Source organism: Herpailurus yagouaroundi, unplaced genomic scaffold (genome assembly GCF_014898765.1).
Source record: "Herpailurus yagouaroundi ecotype Mexico unplaced genomic scaffold, PumYag 29, whole genome shotgun sequence".
NCBI lineage: Eukaryota > Metazoa > Chordata > Mammalia > Carnivora > Felidae > Herpailurus > Herpailurus yagouaroundi.
This window is the reverse complement of record NW_024412377.1, coordinates 60,363,036-60,377,242: the sequence shown is the minus strand read 5'-3', so window position 1 is coordinate 60,377,242 and position 14,207 is coordinate 60,363,036. Positions and strand designations below refer to the sequence as shown.

At 43.4% G+C, this 14,207-nt stretch overlaps 2 protein-coding genes across 6 annotated transcripts in view; one reads left to right on the top strand and one right to left on the bottom strand.

The window, feature by feature from the left end:
• The window catches only part of DOCK2 (dedicator of cytokinesis 2), a 418,809-nt gene that overhangs the window by 133,044 nt on the left and 271,558 nt on the right, over positions 1-14,207 (bottom strand). The window lies entirely within an intron of this gene.
• Positions 1-14,207, top strand: part of INSYN2B (inhibitory synaptic factor family member 2B) — a 121,612-nt gene that overhangs the window by 36,309 nt on the left and 71,096 nt on the right. The window contains exon 2 of one of the 5 annotated variants that reach the window (XM_040444527.1): positions 6,124-6,299. The exons of the other annotated variants lie outside the window; for them this stretch is intronic. The gene's annotated coding sequence lies outside the window, so the exon portion shown is untranslated. The remainder of the gene's footprint in view (positions 1-6,123; positions 6,300-14,207) is intronic. 5 annotated transcript variants of the gene reach the window in all.

Genomic DNA, 14,207 nt, shown 5'->3' with positions numbered 1-14,207 from the left:
ACCTTGAGAACCATTGTCATAGAGTCTGCAAACTCTAATGTCTGGGGGAGGCCAGGCAGGTAGTTAATGTAATATGTGAGCTAGGATCTGAAGGCAACTGAAAATTATTGCCAGGCCTTGTGGGAATAACCACTACTCCACATGAGATGGGCCTTGTCTAGATATGTGGATCCTATGTATCCAGATCTTCCGTTTTCTTAAAAGAAGCCATAAGTATGTCCTTGTTAATGTGAAAACTCCTAGCATTTAAATATTAGCATGTAGTTCACATTTAAAAAAGTATTTGAGCCAAGAAATTACATCCATGTGTGGAATTTGATCCATAGGCCACAAGTTGAGGAACTCAGTGTTGCCCAGGATCTGAGTGTGGAACCAACCCTACATACAGCTGCTGCTTATTTGGCAGAAGAAATATAATCCAGAAAATCATGGTTTGCCCCAAAAGGGAATGTGCCAATGAATATTTTAAAATCTATTCATCTGATTCACATTCCTGAGGCATTCTCCAAAGCTGAAACTCAGCTTCATGTACAAAGCAGGGCATTTGATCTGGATGCGGGGAAAATTCTAGTTAACCCCCCATTTGATGGAGTAGAGAAGCTTCAGGGGGCATTCCAAGCTGTGCAGACTCATCCAGCTCATCCTGGAACATTCCTATATTTATTTATCTCTCTTTTTTTTGGCTATTGCTATTAACAACAATGTTTGTTGTATGTATATGATTTGCTAGAAATTTTACATATAGTGTCTCATTTAACCTGAATAATATTGTGAAGAAAGTGTTATTATCCCGGTACTTCAGCTGAAATAAGCAAACCTATACTTAGAGAGAGCCCCTATAGTGGTCAATTATGGAGGAAAAGCTTACACCAGGTCTTGAGAGCATTAAAGACCGTTAAACTTCTAGTAGGTTGATTGGTGGTTTAACTGGCTCCTGAGCCCTGTAGTGTCCCGTATGTAAAGGTCAAGGACTATCTTATATTTCCCTGTAGCCCTTATAGGGCCAAAGTCAGACCCTACCCACTTCATATCCTCAATGCATAAAAGCTTCAGCTAGTGAAACTGGCACCATCTTGGAGAAAAATTCCTCCTCATCATCAGAGGGGGGACTCGGGAGAGAAAATTACAGTTTTCTGTAAAATATGGAAATAGATGTTTACAAACAAGTTCAAATTTATGATAATTTCCTGATACCTCAAGACATCTCACTTGAACATCTGTGTAGTTCATGGACGAGTGCATGAACTGTTGCTAATCAGAAATGAATTGTGCCAATTCCACAGACCCATGTTTCTTGCATTTCCAGATTTTTCCCCTTCAAGCTAGTCTCCTTCTAAGTTAATTAGACCACGATAGAGGCATGGATACCCTTCCATGAATCATAGTAGGCAGAAATCACTGGCGGAGAGAGAATAGACCAAGGAAAATAGTATTTTTCTTGCCTTGACAGTTGATTCTTTAACTCTCTTCACCACCCATACACACACAGCCATAAATAAGATACACTACAGACTCTCTCAGGTGTCAACATCTTAATGAGTGAATCTGCTTTCTGACACTTTGCAAAAGGTCAATAAAGGAAAAAGAAATTAGACACAGGCCTGCAACATTCTCATGTGGAAGTTACTCCATTCACACTAACAGCAGCAGTGGAATTGTTATTTTGCAACTGTAGAACAGGTGTGAAGCCCAAATGATATGGTAGAGTTTTACTTCTGAATGGTGCATATTTTTAAATTGGGGGGAAGGATGGGGTTTGACATTTATGGGTGACAGAGTTCCTGTTGCAAAGCGACCCTGCTGTTAAGCTTAAGCTGAAACAGGCAGCCTTGGAGAAGGGGGGCTCTGTTCTGGAGGGACCTGTCCCCATCCCATCCCTCCAACCTGGAGACAGCTCATAGCATGACATGTCTGCTAGTTTCCCATGGCCACTCTTATTCTCCAGTCTGTTTTCCACAACATCATCACAGTGATTTTTTCTGACCCAAACAGAATCGGGTCATGTCCTGCTGAAAGGCGCTTCAATGGTACCCACAACCCTTAGGATGAAGTCCTGAATCCTTAAAGTAGCCTAGGCTTTCTGCCTGGTCTGATCCTCCCTTCCCTCATCATGTACCACGCCCCTTGCACAATCCATTCCAGCTCAAGGGTCCTCAAATAGCCACTTGCCCTTGCTCCACAGGGCCTATGCACCTGCAGTGACCTGTGTCTGGAACGCTGTGTCGCTCTACCTGCCCTCTGCAGGCTTCCAACCTCAGGCTGTCCAGACCTCCCAGACAAGGACTCCTTGCCATGTCCTCTCCTTGCACCACATGCTCTTCCTTCAAAGCAGTTCTTCAGTTTTTAATGAAAGACTTGTTTGTGGGTGCCCTGATTGATAGCTGCCTACCCCACTGTCCATGAGGACAGGCTGTATATCTGTTTCTGCTCACCTCTGAATACTTAGACTTAGCATGGATCAAGGGTCCTCATCCTCAGCACTACTGACATTTGAGACTGGGTAATTCTTCACTGGAGTAGGAAGGGCAGTCTTGTGCATTGTAGGATAAGCAGCAGCAGACTTGGCCTCTCCCCACTAGATGCCAGAAGCAATTCCCAACTTGTGAAAAACAAAAATGTCTCCAGATGATGTTCATTTTTCCCTTGGGGGGAGTAGGGAGGCAAAGTCACCCCCAGTTGAGAATCACTGGATTAGAGCCTGGCACACAGTTGGCACTTAATAAAGGCCCACTTACTTTCCAAAGCCCTTTTTATTTCCTTTTGTAAAGCAGGAGGTCCCTTTCTAAAAATCAGTGGAATGCTAATACAGAAAACAGTGGAACAGGTGCTGCTTCAGCAGATGGATGGGGATCCTGGGACCCACCTACTCACCCCTCTCCGCACTGCAGCGGTCCCAGGGCTCTAGAAAACGCCCAGGGGGATGGGGGCAAATAGGTCTGGGGGTAAAAACAAAAGATGACTCTGCCAGCTAACCTGCGCAAGTCACTAAAATGCCCAGAGCCTCCATTTTTCCATCTGTAACTGGGAAATGAACGTCTCTACCTTACGGGTTTTTTGGTAAAGGAAGTAAGTTAAAGTGAGCAAAGAATCTTGTACTGTCTGACGCATAGGAGGAGCTAACAAGTATAGGGTGACTTTTTTTTTTTCCTGTTTCTTATATCCTTCAGGGGCCTTAACAGAGAGCTGAGTCGCTTACAAGAACTTTAAGCATCTTATTAATTTTATATGAAAACAAATATTTGGACATGGGAGATCCCTGAAAGAACCGTTTATTTTTATGCAAAAAAAAAAAAAAAGAAAAAAGAAAAACAAAAGACTTGTTTAAAGTGGAAGTTGTGGTAGCTCTGTAAATAAATATTCCTTGAATGATTGTAAGCCATCGGGCCCCCCCCCCCCGCAGTTCGCCCCTGCAGGGTAACTTCCATGGCCAGAGGATTATAGGGACACAATACAGGTTAGCTTCAAAATGTACAATCTCAGAATTTTAGTCAGTTTGCGTTTTCACTATATGACCCACCGCACCTGGAGGTGATGACCCTGGTGATGCCACCAACCGCCATGCTGTAAAGGGCAGGAGAAGTTGGTTTGGAAGATGAGGAACCGAGACAGAACAGTTCTCCAAGCTCAGGTGAATGGACAAAGGGGCCCACCACTCGAGTGAGAGAAGAAAGATTGCATTTCAATGTTCTTAGTGACCATGGGTAACATGGGTGGCACGCCTGATGCCTGCTGAGTTCCAGACCCCAGTTGCCCAGGGGTAACGAGGCACAGAAAAATCATGCCCTTGAGCCAATTACCATCCACTAGAGGTTGGGCGAAAGTGTTATATACAGGAAGTAAATATAAGGGAGTTTAGAAGAATGGATAAAAAAAATAACAAGTCATCTTTCTTCATCTGAAAAAATAATTATAATATCTACCTCATAGGGTTGCTGTGGGTATTGAGTTGATATATAGAAAGAGCTTAGAACAGGGTCTGCCACATAGTAAGTACTCAGCAGATGTTTCTATCATCATTAACCCTTTACTGAACACTTACTATGTGCTGAGCACAAATAAGCATGTTACCTCACCTCATTCTCACAGCCTCAGGAGACAGGCTTTGTATTATCTCCATTTTACATTTAAGGAAACCATAGATCAGGAAGGTGAGAAAGATCTATCCAAGGTGAGAAAGATCTATCCAAGGTCAGGCACCCTAGCAACATAGATCCAGGAAGCAAACCCAAATCTAGGGCTTGGCAAAAGTGTTCATAAAGGGTCAGATTTTTCTTTTCTTTATTTTTTTAAATTTTTTGAAAATTTTAATGTTTATTTGTTTTTGAGAGAGACAGAGCACAAGTGGGGGAAGGGCAGAGAGAGTGGGAGACACAGAATCTGAAGCAGGCTTCAGGCTCCAAGCTGTCAGCACAGAGCCCAACACGGAGCTTGAACCCACACACCGTGAGATCATGACCTGAGCTGAAGTCAGACGCTTACCGCCCGAGCCACCCAGGTGTCCCAAGGGTCAGATTTTTCTTAAACAGATAATGCATTTTTAGGTTTTGCAGGCCATAAAGTCTCCACTGCAGCTCTTCAACTCTTCCATTGTAATGTGAAAGCAGTCATAAACAATAAGTAAACTAATGGGCATGGCTGTATTCCAATAAAACTTTATTGACAAAATCAGGTAGTTTGCTGGCTCCTCTAAACCACTGCCACACATAGTCACTCAAAAGATGTCTGCCAGCTGAAGATAACAACAAGAGCTGTCAAGACTGATTTAGGTCAAAGAATGTAGGCTGGGGTACTGCCTTGGAGATTCCCCTGACCATAAGCTAGCCAGCCCCTACCAACTCACTAAATACTACCCCTCACCTCCCAGAGGGTCTAAGTCACAGTGTTTGCAAAGCTGTGGCAAGCGAAGCGGTGGAAGAGCTAATCCATGATGGAGAAGCTTTGTTTGATTTTTCTCTAAGTATATTTGAATTATTAAGTGTCTTGCTCATTAAGCGAAGGGTGCTGTTATAATTCTATCACTAGAGACAAAATTGCCATTTAAATTGAGTTTTGCCAATTTAGCTAATTTAGTAAGTGGGCACTGCCACATCTTAATTATTATCCTCTGATTACAGATTATTCATGGGGATGATGCAGTGTTGGTGCACCAAATCTATAGGCTGGAGTGCATGCACCTTCCTTGGAAGGTTGTCCACTCTGGGAAATGCTCTACCCTGTAGTGAACGGGTAGCCAGGCCGGTTTCTCCAGTGATGTCCAATTATTTACTAATTAATAAAGAAAAGAATGACCAATAATGACCACGATAAAGACCTACTGATTCTGTCTCCTTACCAAGACACACAGAATAGTTATCGTTATTCATTTTGATTATCTTGCAGTTGGCTATGTTTCCTTCTCTCGGCTCTAGGTCTGCTATTGACTAGCAGTGAGACCTTTGACGAATCACTTCACCTCCTGGTGCCTCAGTTTCCTCCCCTAAAATTGTCAGGCAAGTTCAGAGTTTTGGTGCAAAGTTGAGACTAGAGGGTGGGAAGAGAGGTGCCCTGAGCTTGCATGACCCTCATTAATGTTGCCTTTTTAAATGCTCACTCTGGGCCCCTTCCTTGAAGCCCCCTGGCCCCAACTCTTGTAGAGGCACTGGCATTGCCTTCTGTATAAAATGATGTCTGACAGTGTTATCATTCTTGGGTCTCTTAAAAAACATTTTATGCTTCTGGGGTTTGATTCTGTGCATATCGTCAAGATGTAGACATTGTTGATTTTGTTCTCTGTCTCCTGAAGGGCAGACAGGTGGTTTTGAAAATTTTCAGACAACTGGGGAACTAATTTGTTCTCATTTGCAAAAATACTTAGGAAACAGAAAAATACTTCCTTAAAGTTGTTTTTCCCCCAAGAAAAAAAATTTCTGCTAACTTCCTAAAGGGTAGCTGACTTGACTTGGCCTTTCATTAGTTGTGTTGAGAGGCATGAAACTACAGTCATGTAAGGATGTAGCTGATAGAGAATGGCTTTTTCTGTGTGCTCTGCTGAGTAAATGTCATTCCTAATTATTATTTATCTGTAGGACTTTTAAGCTATAATGTTTTGTTCTACCAGAAATGTCTGATTTTTGATATTTTTAGAGAACCCGTTTTTCTCCTATGAAGTCAGTGTACTGTGCACAGTTTGACAAGTTTTAAGACAGAACGTAGCGGTTGGAACTCTAAGCAAAATAATACAGTAATGAAGGATGACTTCTCCGCATCTGCGATGTTCATCACTGCTCTACTATGAAGACCTTCATTTCACCGCTAAGTAGGTAGGACATGATAAAGCACTGAATTCTCAACTAGCATATATTAATGTTCGCTTCTTAATGCAGTCTCCCAAACCTTGACCTGATACTCAAATGGCTGCTGTCCAAAGGCTCTAGTGGTTTTAGAATCCAAACTTCTCTGCTGAGCTGCCTTTCAGCATGTCAGACCTTGCTGACTGAGCACCAAAGAAAGGAAAGAGAGCTAGAACAATCCAGTCCTCTGTGACGCCTTGGCAGGATCAGAAGGACATGCCTGACGTTCCGTTTTCCTACACTGTCATTGTGAGTCAAGATCTTCTTTGCTGATTTTAAATTTTGATCCAATGATGTACAGGAGAGGGCATCTCTGCTGTGACTCATGGATTTTGGCTCTTCCAAGCTGTGTACAAATGCACTCAGAAACGGCAATAGTACAGTGAACTGCAGACCATCCCTGTACGCTGTAGCTCCCTCCAATTACCAGGACTGTGCACACACAGTGCAGGCCAGTCCTGGAAACTCTGCCAATGTGTCTTCACCACTGCTTAGCAGCCTGCTCAATGGACTCCCTCTCCAATGCTCTACCAGAAGTTCCCGAGATTAAGCTCCCTAATTTAAGCCAGTACATAGGTGGATAAGATCCACATCTGGCTGATAGAGCATTAGCTTACTCCTGCCTAGTTCTTTCACCTCACAGACCACTTAATTTTTTTTTAAATCAGACTTAATACTAAGGTTAGATGGTTAAAGTTGTTTTGGCAACATATCATATTATATTTTCCAATTTGTAGATGATGTGATAAAATGACTGTATCACATAGATAATAATGGAACTGATGATAATAATGGCATGATAACCAACATTCATCGAGTCATAAGCCTGTGAGCAACACTGTGCTAACATTTAGCATACACTATCACATTTCATACTCATTAGTGCCTGATAGGCTGGATCTCAGAACTAGCTCCATCCTGGAAACAAGAGAGACAAGTCTTGGCAAGGTGAAGTGTCTTGCCCAAGGTCAGGCAGCCAGGAAATAAAAAGCAGGATTTAGATATAGGTATGCATGAATCTAATGTATGCAGTTAGCTTGGGAGAAGTGTGAATGCTGACAAGTGTTTGGTTCCTTGCCTGCCTGCATGCATTCTCCTCATATGACAGGTGCTGTGGTACCTTGCCCTTAAGGGTTTGTAAGTCAGTGGTGACAACACAGGGTGGTTTCAACTATGATGCACTTCAGGGACAACTACCAGAGTACTCAGGAGGGGAATATAAATCAGACCAGACCAAGGAAGTCTTACTCCCCGGGGAAAGATGGTGGAGGGAACTTGTCCCAAGGGATTTACAATTCTGTTCCTTTTCTACTAAATGAAAAATAAGAGAAGTGACACAGGCCTTGTTCTGGTTCCTGGTTACTGCCACCCCATATCTGGCATCTATTTGGTGCCCTGCCTCAGCACTTCTCAACCTTGGGGACACCCCACAGATCTGAGGTGAGCTACAAAGCAAATACTAATCCATGCACAGCACAAAGGGAAGATTAGCGCTCTGTGCTCCACATGGTTAGGTCTAACATGGTTAAGCCTATTAGCCACAGACTCTGGTCAAGCTGAGTGAGGCAAAAGCAGGCAAGGTCCCTAAGTCAGCACCATTAGAGATGACACCAGAAGTATGGTCAGGAATCGTGGGTACTCCCTGGAGTACACTTTGTTCATTCTTCTCAGTGATTACATCAAGTCTGGACTCCAGCCACCCCGATCAACTCCCTGCCTCGTCAATCTGCATGTTGAAGGGAATCCAAGAAGGGAATGCAAAAGATGGCAACTGCCTGGAAGTTGGGGAGGTGGGTGTCTGACCCCAAAGCTGCTTGAAGCCTCATATGGACAAGCACTCTGCTAGCATGCTATGGCCAAATTTCCAGAACAAAGGCCAGCAAGGCCCCTTGACATCCACATGTGTTGCCCCTTCTCATCAGGAATGAGACTGAATCAAAGGAAAGGACATGAGTTGAACTAGAGATGCATTGTTTCTGAAAGGTGGACAAACGAGCAGACTGCTTCCCCAGCTGAAAGTGGTATCAGTATTAAAATAAAACAAAGCACTGAATTCATTTATGCTGACTCCTGATGCTCAGGATAATGACTAATTTACCAGAACAGGGAGAGCTGACCTCCAGCACTGGCTCTCAACCTTTGCCTGCACATGAGAATTACCTGGGGATGCCCAGGCTGCAATACAACTAATGAAATGGGATTGTTGCAGGTGGGACCCAGGTGCCAATATCTGCACAGCCCCCAGGTGATTCCAGTGTGTAGTGAAGGTTGAGAGCCACGGTCCCACAGGCTAACCTGCCACACTCCAATAGAGGAAGCTACTGGTAAACACAACCTGATTTCCATGGCGACGTGTCACTGAGCTCCTCTCCCTTTCAGAGCACACCAAGAGGTGAATTATTTAGTTTCCTTGTCCCTATCCCCACCGTGTTTCAAGTGATGGGGCCTCAAGTGGCAGGGAATCTCTCTTATTTAATGACTGGAGGCTAGGATGGGAGCATGATATAATCTTGCCTGTAAAGACCTGCTGGAGAAACCATTTCTTTGCAGAGAACGGCAGGCAGATGTGGAGTGTGCTGAGGAACAGTTAGGATGTGGCAATGGGGACAAGAGACAGACTTTTCTGTGAGAATTGCTATAGTTTGAGGATGCCACATTGCTACTAGAATATTCTGGTAGTCTTTCTTGGGATTTGGTTCCTTGGAAACTATGATATCAGATCTCTCAAAAAAAAAAAAAAAAAAAAAGAAAGAGAGAGAAGGAAACCACTGTTTATCTTTAAACACTGCATTTGTGTTTTTGTATTTATAGGAAAATATCAGAAAGATACACATTTCACTTTTAAGACTGGTCACTTTTGGAGGCTGAAATTTAGGGAACAGTGAAAGGGACTTGATTGTTTTTTATGTAACGCTTGTTTACAATGTTTGGATCCCTTAAAACAAGAAGTATATAAATATTGGCTTGGTGGGCCAGCCTTGCTCTCACTCAGTATTCGGTTCCATATGCCCCAGATCCAAGTCCCCCATCACCAAAACCTACATCAAGAGTGTCAGTCACACACATCTTTGCTGAGGGCTTCATGAGGAGGCCTAGGAGTGTGTCACATCAACTGGGAAGTCTCCAGCACTTTCCCTCCCTCTCCCTGCTCACATCTCTCCATGTGGTAGCTGCCTTCTCTGCCTCCCAGTGATCTCCCTACCTCATGTCACCTACCTGAACCTTCTTTCCCTTCCTCAGCCCCTCCTCAGCCCGGCTTATACCAGTGGTTTTCCTGCCTCCTACATCCCCTGCCCCCAGGATCCTCATGACATGTCCTCCTCACTTCATAGAATAGGGGATCTACCCTCCTCACTGTGCGTATGCGTGTGTGTATGTGTGCAGGCGATCTTAAAGATCACATGCTGGCCATTAACATTAAATTGGTTTCCATCACCTCCATCATATCCCTTTGTCCTATTTTACCTTCTCTATAGCACTAATCACTTTCTGACAGTATGTCTTCATTTGTTTATTGCATCTGTGTCTATCTTCCCACTAAAATATAAATATGTGGTCAGGATTCTGTTCACTGCTATAACCCTAGCACCTATAACTGCTCCTGACATGCCCTAGGCTCTCAGAAGTATTTGTGAATATATGGTGGATATATGAATGAATGAATGAATGAATGAATGAATGACATTTTTTTCTGACACACAATGGCACAAGAGGAATAAAGAAAAGGGCTGGCAAGAGGGAAGTGATCAAATCAGAGGTTCCCTGCAGGAAGGTTTCACACTGTTTCTGGGACTGGCTGGGAACTGTCTCCTGGATTTCTTGGCTGTGTCTCCTAGAACCACACCACATGTAAGCCACTACACCAGAAACTTCACATTCCTCATTTTAACCCTCACTGTCATCCTACAAGGTAGCATTAGCCTAGTTTCACAGATGAGGAAACAATCTCAGGGATCTTTTGTCCCATTCTAGTCAAACAGCTAGAAAGTGACAGAAATGGGATTAAAACTCCAATCAATCTGATCCCAAAGCACTTTCCACAAAACTCTGCTATCTCATAAAATAACCAAATCTCATTTTATATGCCATGGGCTTAGTGCACTTGGATAGGTGGGAAGGGTTTCTTCAAAGAAAACTGAAGTTCAAAGAAACCAAGCAATTATTCATTTCCTGAGAGACAGCCACATCAAACCAAACCCCCTTGGAATGGCTCTAGCTTGGGTGTCCTTTCTACTGACCCACTGTGGGTAGCAAGGCACATGCATTGATGGCTTTTGTTAGCAAAGGGCTGATGTGAGCCAAGCCATTCTCTCAGTGTTCTTTGGAATGCATGTGCATTTTTAAGATGGCTTCCCAAGTCTGGGCTCTGTACAAAGGAACCCTTCATGATTGAAAGCATCCCACATACAAGTCTTAATCCTGAGATCAAGGATGTCAGTAACACAGTGACTTCACCAAGCGAGCTGACCAGCCAAAGACATTTTATCTTTCCCAGGAGGAAAATGAGCTCACATGAATTCACTTTCCCCAGCGTGTGTGCTCCCCTTGTTCTGGCGAGTGCTTGCCATGGCTGTGAGGACACCCCATGAAGGAGGCTCACCCATGAAATGTGATGAGGATGCTTTCTTCCCTGTTGTTGCTGGTTTTTTAAAAACACTTATTTATAGAGCTTAATTGTGCAAATGTGGGGAGAAAAACAAATGTAAACCTTGATGGATTGCTGAGAGCATGAGAAAAGAAACCAAGGTTGCTCAACAATCTAGAGAGGCTCACACGTAAAGTGCTTTCCACCATCACTCTAGGGGTGAAGAAGATGTAGATTTAAGAGAGAGAAACAACCCTTCTTGAAATTAATAATTCAAGGCAGAATCACAAAACTTAATTGCTCCCTGTCAGCCACAACTCATCCTTGTCTTTCGTTATTTTGCACAAATTGATTTGGCAGCATTAAATAGCCACCACATTCATTTTTAAAGGACTTTCTTGTTATCTTTAGCCTGTTAATATGTTCATCCTTCACCCCCCTTAAGTAATTCTGGGCAGATTTTTACTCATTGAAGTTCTCATTTGATCGGAGGAGGGAAATTGTCCAAGCTGAAATGTCATCCTGGAGGACATACATCACCACCCTAAGAGGCCCTGAGGTCCCTCACACCCAGACATGCAGCCCAGAAGTGGGTGCGTTAAAAAGGAAGAAAAGCTGGAGTGTCCTCTGAAGCTGTGCTTTAACCACTCCTCATATGTGGCTACTTAATTTAAATTAATTTAAATTTGTCAATTTGTCTGTCAGTCACATTAGCCCTATTTGAAGTGCTCACGGGCACTCATGGCTAATCACCACCACATTGGTACCACAAAACACGACTTCTGTCATCACGGGAGGTTCTGTTGGATAGCACTGGTTCAAAAGCTTTCAGCCTCCAATAGGGTGGCTTCTTACTACCTTACTCATTCATGGCAAGGTAAGCCAGATATTCTTTTTTTTTTTTTTAACGTTTATTTGTTTTTGAGACAGAGAGAGACAGAGCATGAACGGGGGAGGGTCAGAGAGAGGGAGACACAGAGTCTGAAACAGGCTCCGGACTCTGAGCTGTCAGCACAGAGCCTGATGCGGGGCTTGAACTCATGGACCATGAGATCATGACCTGAGCCGAAGCCAGCCGCTCAACTGACTGAGCCACCCAGGCACCCCAAGTAAGCCAGATATTCTGCATACAGTTTGCCATAATTGACTTTGTGGAAAATCCAGATGTGAAAAGCTATGGATTTCGTGCCTGTTCTTACCCATTTGGGATAGTCTCATTGGTGTCAATAGAACAAGGAATGGGGAATGTTTACCATGTGACCAAGGATGGATGTGACAGAAGAATACTGGTCCTTGGGAGCCTGGCTTATAAATGTTTTATGCAGTGAGCTTGAGAACATCTTTCACCCCTCCTGTGCCTAAGTGCCATTTGCATATATGCGGCAGGTGGCCTCTGAACCTGCGTAGGCATACTGCATAGATACTGTGATTTCCTTTTCAAGGCAGAGCACAGTAGAACTTCAGTCTACTGGGCCAGTTGCAGGTTCAAGTTGACCTTGAGCATCCCATTCCCTTTTCTCAGGACACAGAGATAAAAGGAATACATAGATACCCCTCATCCTACATGTTTGGCCTTTAGTCTACCACCAAGCAAGCCTTGGTATAATTAATAGTGCAGTTATCTGCCAATTATTCCACTATTCAAGCAGCACTAGAAGTACCTGGGGCATAGAGTGAGCATCATGTGCACAATTAATAATTTTCATCACTCAACTACTTGTGTAGTATTTAACCTAATAGCATTAGATGTGCATTATTGGGCTTTGATTGCTGTTTTCCTCTATCCACCCACTCTTGTATAACTTTTCTCTATGAAGTTGTCATGATTTGTTGACAAATCATATATTTTTTTCTAATTTCTTACACTTTTCAACAGTTTGCATGTACCTGAGCCTCTCCTTTTTAAAAATGTTTCTTTCCTTTGGCTTCCATGACACTGTCCTTTCATGGCCTCTCTTTTGGATAGACCATGCTTCATATCATTCACTAGTTTTGTCCTTCTGCCCAGCAAAAGTTACCTTCAGACTTGGATTTCCTCTGAGCAGCACATACTCATGGCAAGGAGTTAAAATTGTGCCCTGGTGGAATTGGGACTGGAGAACTTAACTGACCCCATGAAAACAGTGGGGCATTCCAGGGCAGGGCAGGGCACGCTTAGACCCAGTTCATCTAGGTGGAGAGTGAGTGTCCCTGGTCAGCAGCACTGCCACTGGTTAGCACCACTGGTTGGAGGAATTAGGGGTTTGTTTGTTTGTTTGTTTGTTTGTTTGTTTACTTTAGGATGCAGGAAGTAGAGACCAGACTGCTACAAGATGGTAGAAGAGGAGGATCATAGTGTCCTAGTGTCTACCTGGGATCACTTGGTATAATATATGTAGCAGCAAGACTAACTATAGACCCTATCTTCTGGTGGACTGAAAACGTTGCCAATATTCGCTTGTCTTTGGGCAGGGCAAGCCAATGAGGTGGCTGGCCCCAAGTTTTCAGGGGGAAAGAGTTGGCTAGGAGGACCTAGAGAAATTCCAGGTTGACATCATCATATTTCTGCCTCTTCTTCCTCTACATTTGTACCCTCTCTACCACCCATCTCTGAAAGGCTTAGGGATGTGTGAATTCCCATATCCACTGAAACCCATGAAAGATTCCTACTAGCTATACTGTTTTATCATCCAAAACCAACTAAAGACTTTTTCCTCCATAGTTCACCCCCAATCATATAGGATTATACCTTTGTTATTATCTTTGATTCCTATCCCTCTTAAACCCCACACTTAGTTGGTTACTAAATTCTGACAATTCTATTAAACATCTTTCCGATAGGTTCCTCATGGCCTTAGAGCAGTGGTTCTCAAAGTCTGGTCTCTAAACCAGCAGCATTAGCATCACTTGGGAATGTGTTATAAATACATATTCTCAGCTCTCACTTACAGAATCAGAAACTCTAGAGATAAGGCCCAGACATCTATGTTTAACAAGCCCTCCAGATGGTTTTGACTCATGCACAAGTTTGAGAGCTACTGCCTTGAATCACAATTCAAACTCCTTACACTGGCCTCCAAGGCTCTAAATAATCTGGCCCTTCCTAATTCTCCAAACTCATATGAAGCTGCTTCAATGCTTCAGCCACAGTGGTCTTCTTTCAACAACTAGGAGGGCCTAAGATCTTCCCACCTCAAGCCTTTGTAAATGCCAAGTTCTCCACCTGGAATTCTCTTAGGTTCTTTGCTCTTCTTCCCACTTTTCACATTGCAAACTCCTCTAATCTTTTAATTTTTAGCATATATTATAGAAGT